Genomic DNA, 14,660 nt, shown 5'->3' with positions numbered 1-14,660 from the left:
TTATGGGAGGCGGGGGCGGGGGTGTGTGTGTGTGTGTGTGTGTGTGTGTGTGTGTGTGTGTGTGTCTGCCAACAACAGCCCTGGCTGGGGAATCAGAAGACCTGGCGCGGATGATATGACAACCGACCTTGATTGCCCTTGAGTGAGTTCTTGCTAAAGAGAGAAATGGCCCTGGGACCTAGGAGCCAAGAACAATGGTAGCATTATTTAAGAGATTTTTGAGGATATTTTCCCTTGTTATCTTCTCTTGCACAGAACTGCTCTGGAAATTTCTACCTAGAAATAATAGGAAATGACCCAGAAAAGTCATATTATTCAAACAAGACCTTGTTCATTAAAAGTAATCAGCACCCATTGGGAAAGGTGCCCCCTTGCAAATGAAGGAGACTTCATGCCCTGGGCTTCTTCAGCCATCGGACTGAACACCATCATGTGCCTGAAGGCATCTGGAGCAGATGTATCTGGAGCAGCGAAACGGTGGAAATGTTCTAGATCTGTGCTGCCCTATACAGCAGCCGCATATGGTTACTAAGCACTTGGATTGTGGCTAGTGAAACTGGGGAACTGAATTTTTTTACTTTTTATCTACTTTTTAAAGTTTATTTGTTTTTATTTATTTATTTGTTTTAAAATTTTTTCTTAATGTTTTATTTATTTCTGAGAGAGAGAGAGAGAGACAGCATGAAAAGGGGACGGTCAGAGAGAGAGGGAGACACAGAATCTGAAACAGGCTCCAGACTCTGTGCTGGCAGCACAGAGCCCGACATGGGGCTCGAACCCATGAACCATGAGGTCATGACCTGAGCCGAAGTCGGATGCTTAACCGACTGAGCCACCCAAGTGTCCCTTTATTTTTTTAATAAAATTGTTAATGTTTATTTTTGAAAGAGGGAGAGGCATAGAGGGAGTGGGTTAGGGGTAGAGAGACAGGAAGACACAGAATCTGAAGCAGGCTCCAGGCTCTGAGCCATCAGCACAGAGCCTGACATGGGGCTCAAACTGATGAGCAGTGAGATCATGACCTGAGCCAAAGCCGGAAGCTTAACTGACTGAGCCACCCAGGTGTCCCAAATTTCTTCCGTTTTAAATACTTTACAAGAGTGGGGCGCCTGGGTGGCTCACTCAGTTGAGTGTCTGACTCTTGATTTCAGCTCAGGTCATGATCCCTTAGTTTGTGGGATCATGCCCCGTGTTGGGCTCTGTGGGATTCTCTCCCCTACCTTCTCCCTCTGCTCCTCCCCCACTCGCTCTTTCTCTCTCTCAAAAATAAACATTAAAATTTATTTATTTAAAAGATTTTTTTTCAGTGATTCCATAAAGCACAATAATTTCTGTATCATGGTAGTTGTAGAAGAAGAAGAGTGGGAAAAGGGGGCGAAAGGTTTATTTGAACAAATTATAGCTGAGAACTTCCCTAACCTGGGGAAGGAAACAAGCATTCAAAGCTAAGAGGCATAGAGAACTCCCCTCAAATTCAACAAAAACAGGCCAACACCAAGACATAGAGTGAAACTTGCAAAATACAAAGATAAAGAGAGAATTCTGAAAGTGGCTAGGGATAAAAGACCATTAACCTACAAGGGCAGACACACACGTTCACAGACCTGTCCACAGAAACTTGGCTGGCCAGATGGGGGTGGCAGGATATATTCAATGTGCTAACTGGGAAACATATGCAGCCAAGAATAATTTATCCATCAAGGCTGTTATTCAGACTGGAAGGAGAAATACAGAGTTTCCAAGATGAGCAAAAACTAACAGAGTTTGGGGCGCCTGGGTGGCTCAGTCGGTTGAGCGTCTGACTTTGGCTCAGGTCATGATCTCACGGTTCGTAGGTTCGAACCCTGCGTCGGGCTCTGTGCTGACAGCTAGCTCAGAGCCTGGAGCCTGTTTCAGATTTTGTGTCTTTCTCTTTCTCTGCCCCTCTCCCACTCGTGTTCTGTCTCTCTCTGTCTCAAAGATAAATAAAAAAACCAAACCAAACAAACAAAACTAACAGAGTTCATGATCACCAAACCAGGTCTGCAAGAAGTATTAAAGGGGGTCCTTTGAGCAGGAAAAGAGAGACCCAAAGCAACAAAGCCCAGAAAGGAACAGAGACAATTTAAAGGAACAGTGAAGATACAATACAGTGGCACTAAATTCACATCTATCAATAATTACTCTGAATGTAAACGGACTAAATGCTCCAAAGATTCATGGGGCTCAAACCTACAGCCCTGAGATCCAGGGCTGCACGCTCCGCCCACTGAGCCAGCCAGGCACACCCACCCATCAAAATGTTATAAACTTAGATTTTCTAAAGCAGTCAAGGTTTATAGTGCACTTCGGTGTATTACTTTAATTATGTGCAATGTCCTATTTTCAAAAAGGAATTTTTATTTCTAAAAACAAACAATAGGGGCACCTGGCTGGCTCAGTTGGCTAAGCATCTGACTCTTGATTTTGGCTCAGGTCATGATCTCACTGCCCGTGGGTTTGAGCCCCACGTTGGGCTCTGTGCTGACAGCTCAGAGCCTGGAGCCTCCTTTGGGTTCTGTGTCTCCCTCTCTTTCTCTGCCCCTCCCCTGCTCACACTGTCTCTGTCTCTCTCTCTCAAAAATATAAATAAACATTAAAAAAATAAATGAAATTAAAAGCACAGCTGAAATTCATCTGGAGTAACAGACTGAACTTACCTGGTCACCATGGTGGTTTTGTAGGCTTGGTTAGGTGAGAGGAGGAACTTTAGCCATGTGACTGGTCCCCTCCACATACCTAGTGATGTATTCAATAAAAAGAGAATTTGGCAGAATTGTATATGGCCTCCTGAAGGATTTGCCTCCAAATGTTTCTTCAGGCTCCCAGTCACTACCAAGTTTAATAAACTTGAAGCCTTTATATATATTATATATAAAGCCTTTATAGTTAATACATATAATTTATNTATATATATTTATATATAATATATATATATAAAGTTTATTTACTTATTTTGAGAGAGAGCTTGGGGAGGAACAGAGAGAGAGGACAAAGAGAATCTCAAGCAGGCTCTGTGCTATCAGCACAGAGCTGAGTGTGGGGCTCGAACTCATGAACCATGAGACCATGACCTGAGCCAACACTAAGAGTCAGATGCGTAACCGACCGAGCCAACCAGGTGCCCAAGCTATGATTATATTTACAGATGGAGGGTCAGGAGTGGAGGGAACTGCCCCAGACACGGTCCTGACACAGTCCAAGCGATTGCCCCGCTCCTTCTGGGGAAGCAATAGCCTGGCAGACCCATTCCCCCCACCCCACCCCACCCCAACCCTGCTGCTCCGTCCCCGCAGGCTACACAGACTTTCTGAGATGCTGGAGAGTCGGAGCAGGGACGGTCCTGCCTCTTCTCTGTCTCCTGGAAGGGGTGCGCCGATGGCAGGTTGTCGGCCTCGGTCAGGAAGAAGCCTGCTACGGCCGCCAGGAGAGGGACCAGGCCGAACGTCACGGGCTGAAGCACTGGACCGTGGTTCCCAAGGATGCAGGCCATGGGGGCCAAGAGGGAGCCCAGGCGTGTGCCAAAGACCCCCGCACTCCCTGTCAGCCTGCGGTGAGAGGGGCGTAGGAAGGGTTAGGACCCTGCACGCCCACTGTCACAATTCAAACACCTGCCATAGTCCTGATAGGATTTGGTGAACGAATGAATGAACCAGGCTCTGGGCGTCAGGGCTGATGCACTGAGAGATAAGAAGGCTTCGGGCAGGGGCGCTTGGGGGGCTCAGTCGGTTGAGCGTCCAACTTTGGCTCAGGTCATGATCTCACGGTTTGTGAGTTCGAACCCCGCATCGGGCTCTTTGCTGACAGCTCGGAGCCTGGAGCCTGCTTCAGATTCTGTGTCTCCCCCTCTCTCTGCCCCTCCCATGATCATGTTCTGTCTTTCTCTCTGTCTCTCAATGATAAATAAATGTTAAAAAAATTAAAAAAAGAAAAGAAGAAGAAGAAGGCTTCCGGCAAAGGGCCAGATCTTGGCACGGGTCCTGTGGGGAAGAGAGGGTTCATCTCGGGTGTAGCCCTGCACGCTGCTCGTTGGAGGCCATAACAACGATGTAAAAACTAACAGCTGATACATACTTAGGCATGTTCTCCAGGCACTTGACGTCCTCAACTCCTCAATTTTCTCCCGCTATCAAGGATATTTACGTTTCTGCTGAAGCTAAAGAAATTAGGCCATTTATGGGATGCCTGCCATGCTCCAGTCACTATTCCAAGACCAAAGTCCCACGATAACCAAAATCATGATAAATGGTGACTTGAATCCGTTTCTGAGACGGGACACCACAAACCCATTTCCAAATGGAGGCTGATTTCCCTAGTGACCCAGGTCTGAGTGCTAAGGGGCAGACGCTGTCTTCTTGGTCCCAGAAACTCTGATCCATCTTCTTACCTGATTTCAGTTGGGAAGATCTCAGTGGTGTACAGATAGAGACAAGAAAAACAGCCAGACTCCCTTTCCCAAGTAAACAGAGGATCATCTGAAAGGTATTCGAGTCTGAGAGAAGGCAGTGGGTGGGGTCCAGACAAAAACGAGTTAATTAAATGTCAGTGTAGTCACCTGCTCTGACATCTCAACGTGTTAAGCACCTCCCTGCCTCAGGGCCTTTGCACTTGCGTATCTCGCTCCTCAGAGTGCTCTTCTCCCCACTGTTCACCTACTTTTTTCTCATCCTTCTTCAGATCTAAACTCAAATGCTACTTTTGCCAAGAGGACTCCCCTGACCCTGTTCGCTGGGCCAAGCCCACGTGCATTCCCTGACTCCCTGGACATCTATGAGGCACTGATCCCAATGCAACTGACACAATGAAGCGATTGGTTACAGTCTGTCTCCCCAAAGGCCTCTGCACTCCAGGAACAAGGGTCTAGTCTGAGCCCAGGAGGGTGCTCAGGAAACAGCTGTGAATAACTGGCAGCCCAAATCGATACTTTCAGACAAGGAAGAGGGGCGTTAGGGAGTGAGGGACGCTGAAATTAGCCCTGTCCTGGGGAAATCAGGGAGATGACTGTCTCACAGTGTTCTCATCAGTAAAATGATAGATGTGACAGTCTTTTACACACCTCCCACTTGCAGGATTCTGGATTTCTGTGATTCCTACAACCATCTCAAATTAGTGTCCCTTGCTACTATTAGAGCTCAGGCGGCTGATTTTATATCTTTATAAACTCACCTGCAAGATGATAACTAAAATATATTCGATGTTTCCCATGCACCAGGCACTAGGATAAGAACTTTTACACATGACCTTTTATTATTTTTAAAAAATTATTTCAGGAGGCACCTGGGTGTCTCAGTCAATTAAGCATCCGAACTTTGGCTCAGGTATGATCTCACAGTTTGCATGTTCAAGCCCTGCGTCGGGCTCCGGGCTGACAGCTCAGAGCTTGGCGCCTGCTTCAGACTCTGTGTCCCCCTCTGTCTTTGCCCCTCCCCGGTTTACGCTCTGTCTCTCTCTCAAAAATAAATAAACATTAAAAAATTAAAAAAAATTATTTCGAACATATAGAAAACTAGAGAGATTGATATAACAAAAGCACCCATAAAGCCACCACGTTGTCTTCTCTGATGTTAACTTCTATTAGCTATGTGATCTTGGCCAATTCACTTAACCTCTCTGTGCTTCAGTTGTTTGTTTTTCTATTTATGCTTCAGTTATAAAAGTACTCCATGGAGTCCTTGTGAGGTTTAAATGAGTTGATACCCGCGAGGTGTTAGAGGTGTTTATTCTTCCTAAACTGCGAGGGTCAGCTGAGGGTAAGTGAGTCAGCTTGTCCGCCATCACAGGCCACCACTTGCAAACAGGCTCATCTGGTTCTCCGATCTGCTCTGAATCATCAAACCGGACCCTGTTGTCCATCACATCAGAAGGGAGTTTTCACGAGACCCGGAAGAAAACCTCACCTCGAGGAAGACACATGGTGACAAGGATCATGTAACCAGCCACCCGCAGCAGGGAGGCCATGGTGATTCGGAGGCCACGGTAGCCCATACTCAGGCCCGCCAGCAGCTTTGCGGGTGAATCGATGATCGCAAACAGCACTTGTGTCCAGTAGATGTGGAAGCCAGACCTCTGTGGATCTAAAGCCAGCCCGTAGAAGGAGAAGCCTGCAGAGAACCTGGGAGAGAGGACGTGCCAGCAATTTACTTCATGCCCTAGAGGTGGCCCATGCTTTGCCTTTCTTTCCAATGGAGGGCGTCTCTCTAACCTTCTGGGCCACGGATGGGATGGGAATCCTATTCTAGAACCAAATACTCTCAGCTTCCAGACGTAGCCACGTTCCCATCTTCTCAGATTGCTTCGCCACAATTTGGTGCCTGCATCTCTCTCTCAAGCCAATGGGAATGCCAGCTCAGGGGGGCAGGTGTCAGCTAAGTGACTTGGGGGTCACTCTTTGGGGCTCCCCTCACCACCCCAGGGCGACACAGCAGGCTTTCCTGCGGAGTCCCAGAGTGCACAAGAGACACAGGAGGAATGGAGGGTCTTTCACAGCAGGTGCGTCCTCATGCGCGGGGAAGCTTACGACCTGCAGGAGACCAGAGCGGGGATGGCGGGAAGAAGGGCTCTGACCCTCGGTCACTTCCCACCTTGACCAATTCCCGCACAAGCCTCCAAGGAGAATCAGAGAACTTCACATTTGGGGTTTCTATTCTCTCATACAGCAACTTCTCCTTTGCTTTTAACTAATTTTCTTGTTGTCAAGAACGACCATCATTTACTGAGCACTGCTACGTGCCAGATGGAGGTCGAAGTACTTGATGGGAACTAACTTCTTTAATGTAAGGAAGATTCTAGTATCCTTTTTATAGATGAGGAAACGGAAGCCCAGAAAGGGAAATAACTTGCCCAAGATCACAGAGCTGTAAGTGGAGAGCTGGGAGTCAAACCCAGGTGAATGGTCCAAAGTCTTGGATCTTAGCCATTGTAATTTTGCTTCTTTATGTTCAAAGTTAGAAAGGTCCCTGCCTCCCCTTTATCACTACTCTTATTTTCCACTCTCCAGAAGCAACTACCCTCTACTCTTCGAGATGTTTCTGTTCATATTTATCTCCTATTTCCAGATAAAATGCTACGTTGCTAAAGGGAATGGCCTAGCTGTCTCCAGATGGGGTCTGTAATGAGCACTGGAGTGTGGCCTCTGGTCGCTGTCCGTGGGGGAGGGAGTGTGAGCAATGCTCCCTCCCTCACAGGGAGGTGCAGGACCTCGAATGTTCCAAAAGACACTTGGGCTAACACTCACTCTCTTCTGCCTCCTCTCAGACCCCTGTGTGCCAGGCAGGTGCCAAATGCTGAGGCCTCAATCGGGAGCTCACTGTCCCCTTCCCACAGGAGCCCCCCCCCCCCCCCTGGCCTGGGGCACTGTGGGCGGCCGTGCACCGCAGAAGGCAGGAAGCCTGTGCCAGCCCTGCTACAGATCTGCCTGTGGACCTTTCGGTCCACTCGGGAGAATCAGACAATAAGTCAGATAAATGGTAAAATACACAGACCAGAGTATGTATGTTGGAGGCCACAGAACAAAGCAAAGCAGAGCTGGGGGACAGGAAATGCCTGAGGGGCTGCGGGTGTACATAGGGTGGCCAGAGAAGGCTCCTCTGCGAAGGTGACTTGACCAGCACCACAGACCTAGCACTGAGATGTGCCGGGGCCCCTTCCAGTTCATCTCAGGTCAATATCATCCTTATCCCCATTTTACAGATGAGAAAATAGAGGCTCAAGCTTAGATGACTTGCCCCACACCCTCAGCCCAGGCGGAGGCCGCATCCCTGTACTTTTGAGTCTTTGAGAAGTGACCTGAAGTGGTGTCCTGGGAATAGTGGGCCTCACGGGACTGGAGGAAGAGGCAGGGGGCTGGGGTCACTGCAGGGGACAAGGGGCCCACCCGGGCAGGGCCAGCAAGCCGTGCGCCCATTAGGCTTCCCCGGGCTAGGCGCCGGCGAGCTGGCAGAGCAGAGGGGGCCGGGATCTGTTCCGTATCTAACAAGATTGCTCTTCCCATCGATTGGAGAGTAACAGAAGGGGTCAAGGGTGGGAAGAAGGCCAGTGGTAGCCTAGAGGGCGGCGAGAGGAGGAGGCGGGCCTGGTCTGTGATGAGGACAGAGCCAACAGGCTTTGCGGATGTACTGGAGACGAGGGTAGTGATGGGAGAAGCGGGGGCCAAGGAGGGGGAGGCGGAGGGGAGCCAGGGGGATGTCTCGAAGGGATCAGGCGGGCAGAGCCATCCCTGACCCCCGCAGCCCTCAGCTGGCTGAATATGAGATACTAGTTGGCCAGGCCGTGGGCCCCTTGTTACTGGGGCCTCACTTTTAAAGCCAGAGCTCCCCGCAGGCCCCCTGGAGATGATTTAGTTCCCTCCTCTCACCTCTGGGTAAGATGGGGGTGAGGACAGGGTCTGGGGCCCTCCAGTGGCCTCCTTTAAAACAAGCAAGGCCTGGGGCACCTGGGTGGCTCGGTAGGTTAAGGTCCGACTTCGGCTCAGGTCATGATCTCACAGTTCGTGGGTTCGAACCCCGCGTCGGGCTCTGTGCTCACAGCTCAGAGCCTGGAGCCTGCTTCAGATTCTGTGTCTCCCTCTCTCTCTGGCCCTCCCCTGCTTGTACTCTGTCTCTCTCTCAAAAATAAATAAGCATTAAAAAATAAAAACAAAACAAGCAAGGCCTTTGCTTTGCCGGCCCCTCCTTGCCAGAGCTTCAGGCTCTGCACAGGGCCAGGAGGCTGCGTTCCCGAAGCCCAGCAGGGGGACAGGGATGGCTGGGCTGGGGCTGCTGGGGAACTGGGGGCGCCCCTCCATTGTGCAGAAATGGTCCCAAGAGCTAAGTGAATTTTCTAAGGTTGCAGAGACGGGCAGAGCCCAGCTCTCCCAGTGTCCCCTTAAAGGCTCTTTCTGCCGCACTGGGTGGATACACCCAACAGGCTGGCAAAACTCGAGAGAGGTAAGAACTAGAAGACACTGGGGGCGCCTGGGTGGCTTAGTGGGTTGAGCGTCCGACTTCGGCTCAGGTCATGATCTCACGGTTCGTGGGTTCGAGCCCCGCGTCGGGCTCTGTGCTGACTGCCAGCTCAGAGCCTGGAGCTTGTTTCAGTGTGTGACTCCCTCTCTCTCTGACCCTCCCCTGCTCACGCTGTCTCTCTCTCTCTCTCTCCTAGAAATAAAAAAATAAAAAAAAACATTAAAAAAAAAAAAAGAACTGGAAGACACTGTACCCAGGACTGGCCTTCTCAGGAATGTGCCTCGTCTTCTTCCCCGCGGGACGTCATCGTCACTTCCAAGAACAGGGACTAAACGCCCATCCTGGAATCAGTTTCCCGTAGGGCCAGTGGCGCTAAGCCTCATTTCGTCTGTAAAATGGGAGCAGTGATACACACCTATTGGGTGGATGCAGGAAAGTGCTCAACAGAGACGTTCTCAACAATAATGATCATCCCAGGGGCTCTCACCTCCCGGGGAAGAAACCCGGGGAGGCGGCCCCGCAGAGGAGGCCCTGCAGCTTGGCAGGAATGAGACCGCGACTCAGCTTCATCACGAGGGAGATGTTCAAAATTCGTCCACAAGCAGGAAGCAATTAGAGAGGAACGATCGCAATACCTTTCAGAACAAGAAAGGGAGGTGTCATCACCTCAATCGCAGCAGATGTCGGCCCAGGGGGGTGTTTCCTAGAAAGGTGGGGTGCCCACGACCTGGGCGGGGAGGGGTGAGCAGCGCTCTACCCCGGCCCCTCTGCTCCAGGTGTGGCTGTGGCCCTGGCCGTCTGGCAGGCGGAAGGAGATGAGGAGTCTTCTGGAGTGGGGTCCTGAGTCTTTAGGGACAGTGTGAAGATAGCGTGGACACTAGCCTAGTTGGAAGTTTCTAGAAACTTCCTCGGGGCTCCTCCCCTCACCTGTCAGAGAAGATGCCGAAGGCAGTGGCCCCCACCCGCTGTCCGGTCGTGTGTATGGACTGAGCAATGGGCTTCAGGGACTTGTGCTCACACACCCGGTCCCACTGGAGGGAAAGAGAAGTGTCGACAGGTGGCTCTGGCACCATGTGGCTTTCATAGAATGTTACCAGCGGCCTCGTCACCTCTTACACAGCTGGCTCTTAAGCACGTAATGCTGCCATTGTGAGCACTGGTTCTTTTATTTTAAATGGCCACGTCTTCATATCAATGTCACGATGATGATCTAAGCATGTGTGTTATCCCAGACATGTGTTAGGAAGCCTCTATTTTAAAAGAAAGATGACCGGGGCGCCTGTGTGGCTCAGTTGTTGGGTGTCAACTTCAGTTTCAGGCCATGATCTCGCGGTTCATGGGTTCGAACCCCGTGTCAGGCTCTGTGCTGGTGGCTTGGAGCCTGGAGCCTACTTTGGATTCTGTGTCTCCTTCTCTCTCTGCTCCTTCCCCACTCGTGCTCTGTCTCTTTCTCTCTGTCAAAAATGAATAAACATTAAAAATTTTTTTAAAAATAAAAGAGGGGCGCCTGGGTGGCTCAGTCAGTTAAGCGTCCGACTTCAGCTCAGGTCATTATCTCGCGGTTCGTGGGTTCGAGCCCCGCGTCGGGCTCTCTGCTGACAGCTCAGAGCCTAGAGCCTGCTTCGGATTCTATGTCTCCCTCTCTCTCTGACCCTCCCCTGCTCACACTGTCTCTCTCTCTCAGAAATAAAAAATAAAAAACATTAAAATAAATAAAGGTAAGATGACCAAGATGAATTGAAACCAAATTTACATGAAATGCTTCATTTTCTCCCCTTCTTCTGGTTCTCATTTCATTTAAGGGTCTGAGAAATTTGGGGGAAACGAGAACATGGATGTCGTGTCGATTTTCTGACTGCTTTGCAAACAGCTAAGTAAAGGCAAAATAAAATATTGGACCAAGTACGAGAAGGAAGACGAGGTAATCAGACACGTCTGAACATCTTACATACACAGAAAACTATTTGGCAGGATCTGGGGCCACTCTATGACCCTCCACTTCCACTCCTGGGCAGACGCCCAGCACAGATGAGTGGCTGTGTCCACCCAATGACACGTACAAGAATGTTCATGACCACGATATTCATAACAGCCCCAACCTGGAAACAGCCCAGATGTATTTCGGGAGTAGAATGGATATAGACGCTGTGGTATATTCGTATGAGGAATGCTTCCCAGCACTGAGAAAGAACCAACTCCCAAAGCATATATCACCATGGATGACCCCTAAAAACCTATATTGAATGAAAAAAAAAATTCCCAATGCACTAAAGGGCACCTACTGTACGATTCCACTGGGGTGAAATTCAAACAGAAGCAGAATCGACTGATGATGGGGGCGCCTGGGTGGCTCAGTCGGTTGAGCGTTCGACTTTCGCTTAGGTCATGATCTCGCGGTTCGTGGGTTCGAGCCCCGCGTCGGGCTCTGTGCTGACTGCCAGCTCAGAGCCTGGAGCCTGTTTCAGTCTGTGACGCCCTCTCTCTCTGACCCTCCCTGCTCACGCTGTCTCTCTCTCTCTCTCTCTCCTAGAAATAAATAAAACATTAAGAAAATAAAAAGAATTGACTGATGATGATAGCAGTTTGCCTGGCGGTTATTTTGGGGAGTTAGCAACGGTGCAGAGGGCTACCAAGGAGACTTCTGGGGTCCCAGAAATAATCTGTATCTTGATCTGGTGTTTACGTAAGTTTATGCAAAACTTACCCAGCTGCACCGTTAAATGTTGAGCATTTAATGGACTAGGTTATGTCTCGGTTAAGTTAAAACCCCCCAAAGAATCACCCGAAGACTCAGCACTCAGCTCTAGCTTTGCCTCAGCTCAGAGACGATCGAGGAGTCAACACTCTGGTCGTACACCCACCCATCCAGGCAGTGCTCAGTGTCCAAGCTCGAAAAGGAGGAATCACTGAGGCTTAAGATCTGCCAGTGGGGCTCGGAGAACACCAAGCATCGCTCAGGTTTCTGGTCCTTGTTCAGTGGGATGCGGACTCTCATACAGTGTGCATCTCCGACACCCCCCAGGGCATGAGACCCATCAGTCCACTTGGCCGGCAGTGATGCTCTGGGGTCCTGGCCGTGAAGATCTGCAGGAAGTTGTTACAGGAGGCCAGGATGGCAGGGAACGGTATGAGCGTGGACTTGGAGCTTCCCTGTGCCTCCAGCCACGTGGAGCAGTTCTGGAAGCCCCATTGTGTGTCTCTCTGCTACAGGTGTCCACAGAAGCTTTTACACACACACACACACACACACACACACACACACACTCGGGGTCTATTTTATATACTCTCTCAACTCCTTCTTCTAGTGGGTTCTTGGGAAAGAGCTTCTGGGCATTTGTCTAGCACCAGGATACAATCACATCTTATTTGAGCTCCATCAGGAAATAAGGTGTTTCTTTTCTTTTTTTGAAACAATTTTTAATGTTTATTTTATTATTGTTTTAAATGTTTTTAATTTATTTCTGAGAGAGAGAGAGAGACAGCGTGAGCAAGAGAGAGTCAGAGAGAGAGGGAGACACAGACTCTGAAGCAAGCTCCAGGCTCCGAGCTAGCCACCAGCACAGAGCCCGATGCGGGGCTCGAACCCATGAACTGTGAGATCATGACCTGAGCCGAAGTCGGACACTTAACTAACTGAGCCACCCAGACGCCCCAGAAATAAGGTGTTTCTACATAGGACTATTTCTCCAGGGAATAAACTTTTCACGGGACCATTTAAATGGAAGGCTTCATGATAAGTTTCCTGAGTCTTAACTGTGTAAGGCAGTTGTCAATATTTGCTGAAGACCTGCAGACCAGTCACCCCTCTAGGTTCCGGGTTTCATTACAGCGGTGTGTGCGGTGACAAAAAGCAGTACGTTCCCTGAGACAGCCTTGGTGAAACTGAAGGCCACGGTCAAAGTCGCCCATGAGACGTGCCAGGCCAAAGTCAAGCCTGATTGATTTAGCTGCTAAAGACACAATGAGCCTCTTTAGATTTAAGGTTTATTACTCACATAGACAGTGAAAAGGGGACCAAGCCAAAGGTGCCAGCTCCCTGAGGTCCCTGCCGCATGTACCAAAAAGGACAAGCTCAAACCCCAAGGGGCCGATGTACCGTAAGGTGGATTGCGGGGTGCCTGACAGCTGAGAAGCCCGTGACCTCAGCTGAGTGTTTTCTATCTGGCAGCTCTGTCCTGAGGAGGCACATTGGAGGCCTCAGACCACATCAGAGCACGGAAGTGACAAGAAAGTCTCGCGAAGCCTCAGGGTAGGTAAGTGAGCGAATGACAGATGGCCTCACTGCGCCTCCCACAGACCTCCTGCCTGGAAGACCACAGCTTCCTGCCCAGACTCGGATGAGCTGTGGTTCAAGCCTCTGCCTGCATGGCCTGCGTGGACGTGTACATGTGTCACCAGAGCAAAGGGTGAACACATTCCCCTAAAACTCCGCCCCTGATCTTTCACAGGGGCCTCCCCATCACATACCGACATCAGTCGTACTGATAGGGAGGGGCTTGAACCAAGTCGTCTCTCAAGGTTGAAAATTGTGGTTTAAAAAAACTGTGATAAAATTTGCCATCTTAAACTGTGTTTCAGTACACAGTTCAGTGGTACTAGACATATTCATAATGTTGTGCAAACATCACTATCATCTACCTCTATANGCCCAACGCGGGGCTTGAACCCACAAACCTCGAGATCATGACCTGAGCCGAAGTCGAACGCATAACCAACTGAGCCAGCCAGGTGCCCCTTATCTCTATGATTTGGACTGCTCTAAGCACCTCATATAAATGGAGAAATACAGATTTGTTTTTTATTTTATTATGACAGATTTATTTCACGTAGCATAATGTCCTTGTGGTTCATCCATGCTGCAGCCCATTCAGAATTTCCTTCCTTTTAAGGTTGAGGGGCACCTGGGTGGCTTAGTCGGTTAAGCGTCCGACTTTCGCTTAGGTCATGATCTCGCGGTTCGTGGGTTCGAGCCCCGCGTCGGGCTCTGGGCTGACTGCCAGCTCCGAGCCTGGACCTGTTTCAGAGTCTGTGTCTCCCTCTCTCTCTGACCCTCCCCTGCTCACACTGTCTCTCTCTCTCTCTCTCTTAGAAATAAATAAAACATTAAAAACAAAATTTAAAAAAAAAAGGTTGAATAAAAGGCCACTGGATATATATATCACCTTTTGTTTATCCAGTCATCAATCAATGGACACGTGGTTTGCTTCCATATTTTAGCTCTTCTGAATACCACTGCTAATAAACATGGATGTACACATATCTCTTGGATTTCCTGCTCTCAGTTCTTTCGGGGTACATATCCAAAAATGGGATTGTGGGATCATTAGGTAATTCTATTTTTATTTTTCAGAGGAGCCACCATACGGCTTTCCATGGTGGCTGCGCCATGTTACATTCCCACCAGCAGCGTGTAAGTGTCCTAATTCTCCACGTCTTAGACAACCCCTGTTATTTTCTGCTTTGTTGATAGGAGCCACCAAGTGCATGTAAGGTGGTATCTCATTGTACTTTGCATCTGCATTTCCAAAGATCAGTGATGTTGAGCATCTTTTCATGTGCTTGTATATTGGCCATTTGTCTGTCTTTGAAAAATGTCTATTCAAGTCCTTTGCCTCCTTTTGAATCAGGTTGTTTTTGTTGGGACATCTTTGGTGTCTGTATATCCTGGATATCAATCCCTTCTCTGGTATGCGAATCGCA

The 14,660-nt window shown here is 49.3% G+C and overlaps 1 non-coding gene across 1 annotated transcript; it reads left to right on the top strand.

Annotated features, from left to right (window-relative positions):
• The first annotated feature begins 1,771 nt into the window (after positions 1–1,771).
• Positions 1,772–1,856, top strand: TRNAQ-UUG (transfer RNA glutamine (anticodon UUG)). The gene has a single exon. It is a non-coding gene; the product is annotated as a tRNA-Gln (tRNA).
• The last annotated feature ends 12,804 nt before the right edge of the window (positions 1,857–14,660 follow it).

Source organism: Crocuta crocuta, unplaced genomic scaffold (assembly GCF_008692635.1).
Source record: "Crocuta crocuta isolate KB4526 unplaced genomic scaffold, BGI_CrCroc_1.0 scaffold53, whole genome shotgun sequence".
Taxonomy (NCBI): Eukaryota; Metazoa; Chordata; class Mammalia; order Carnivora; family Hyaenidae; genus Crocuta; species Crocuta crocuta.
Note: the sequence above shows the minus strand (reverse complement) of the source record. Positions and strands in the feature narration are given on the sequence as shown.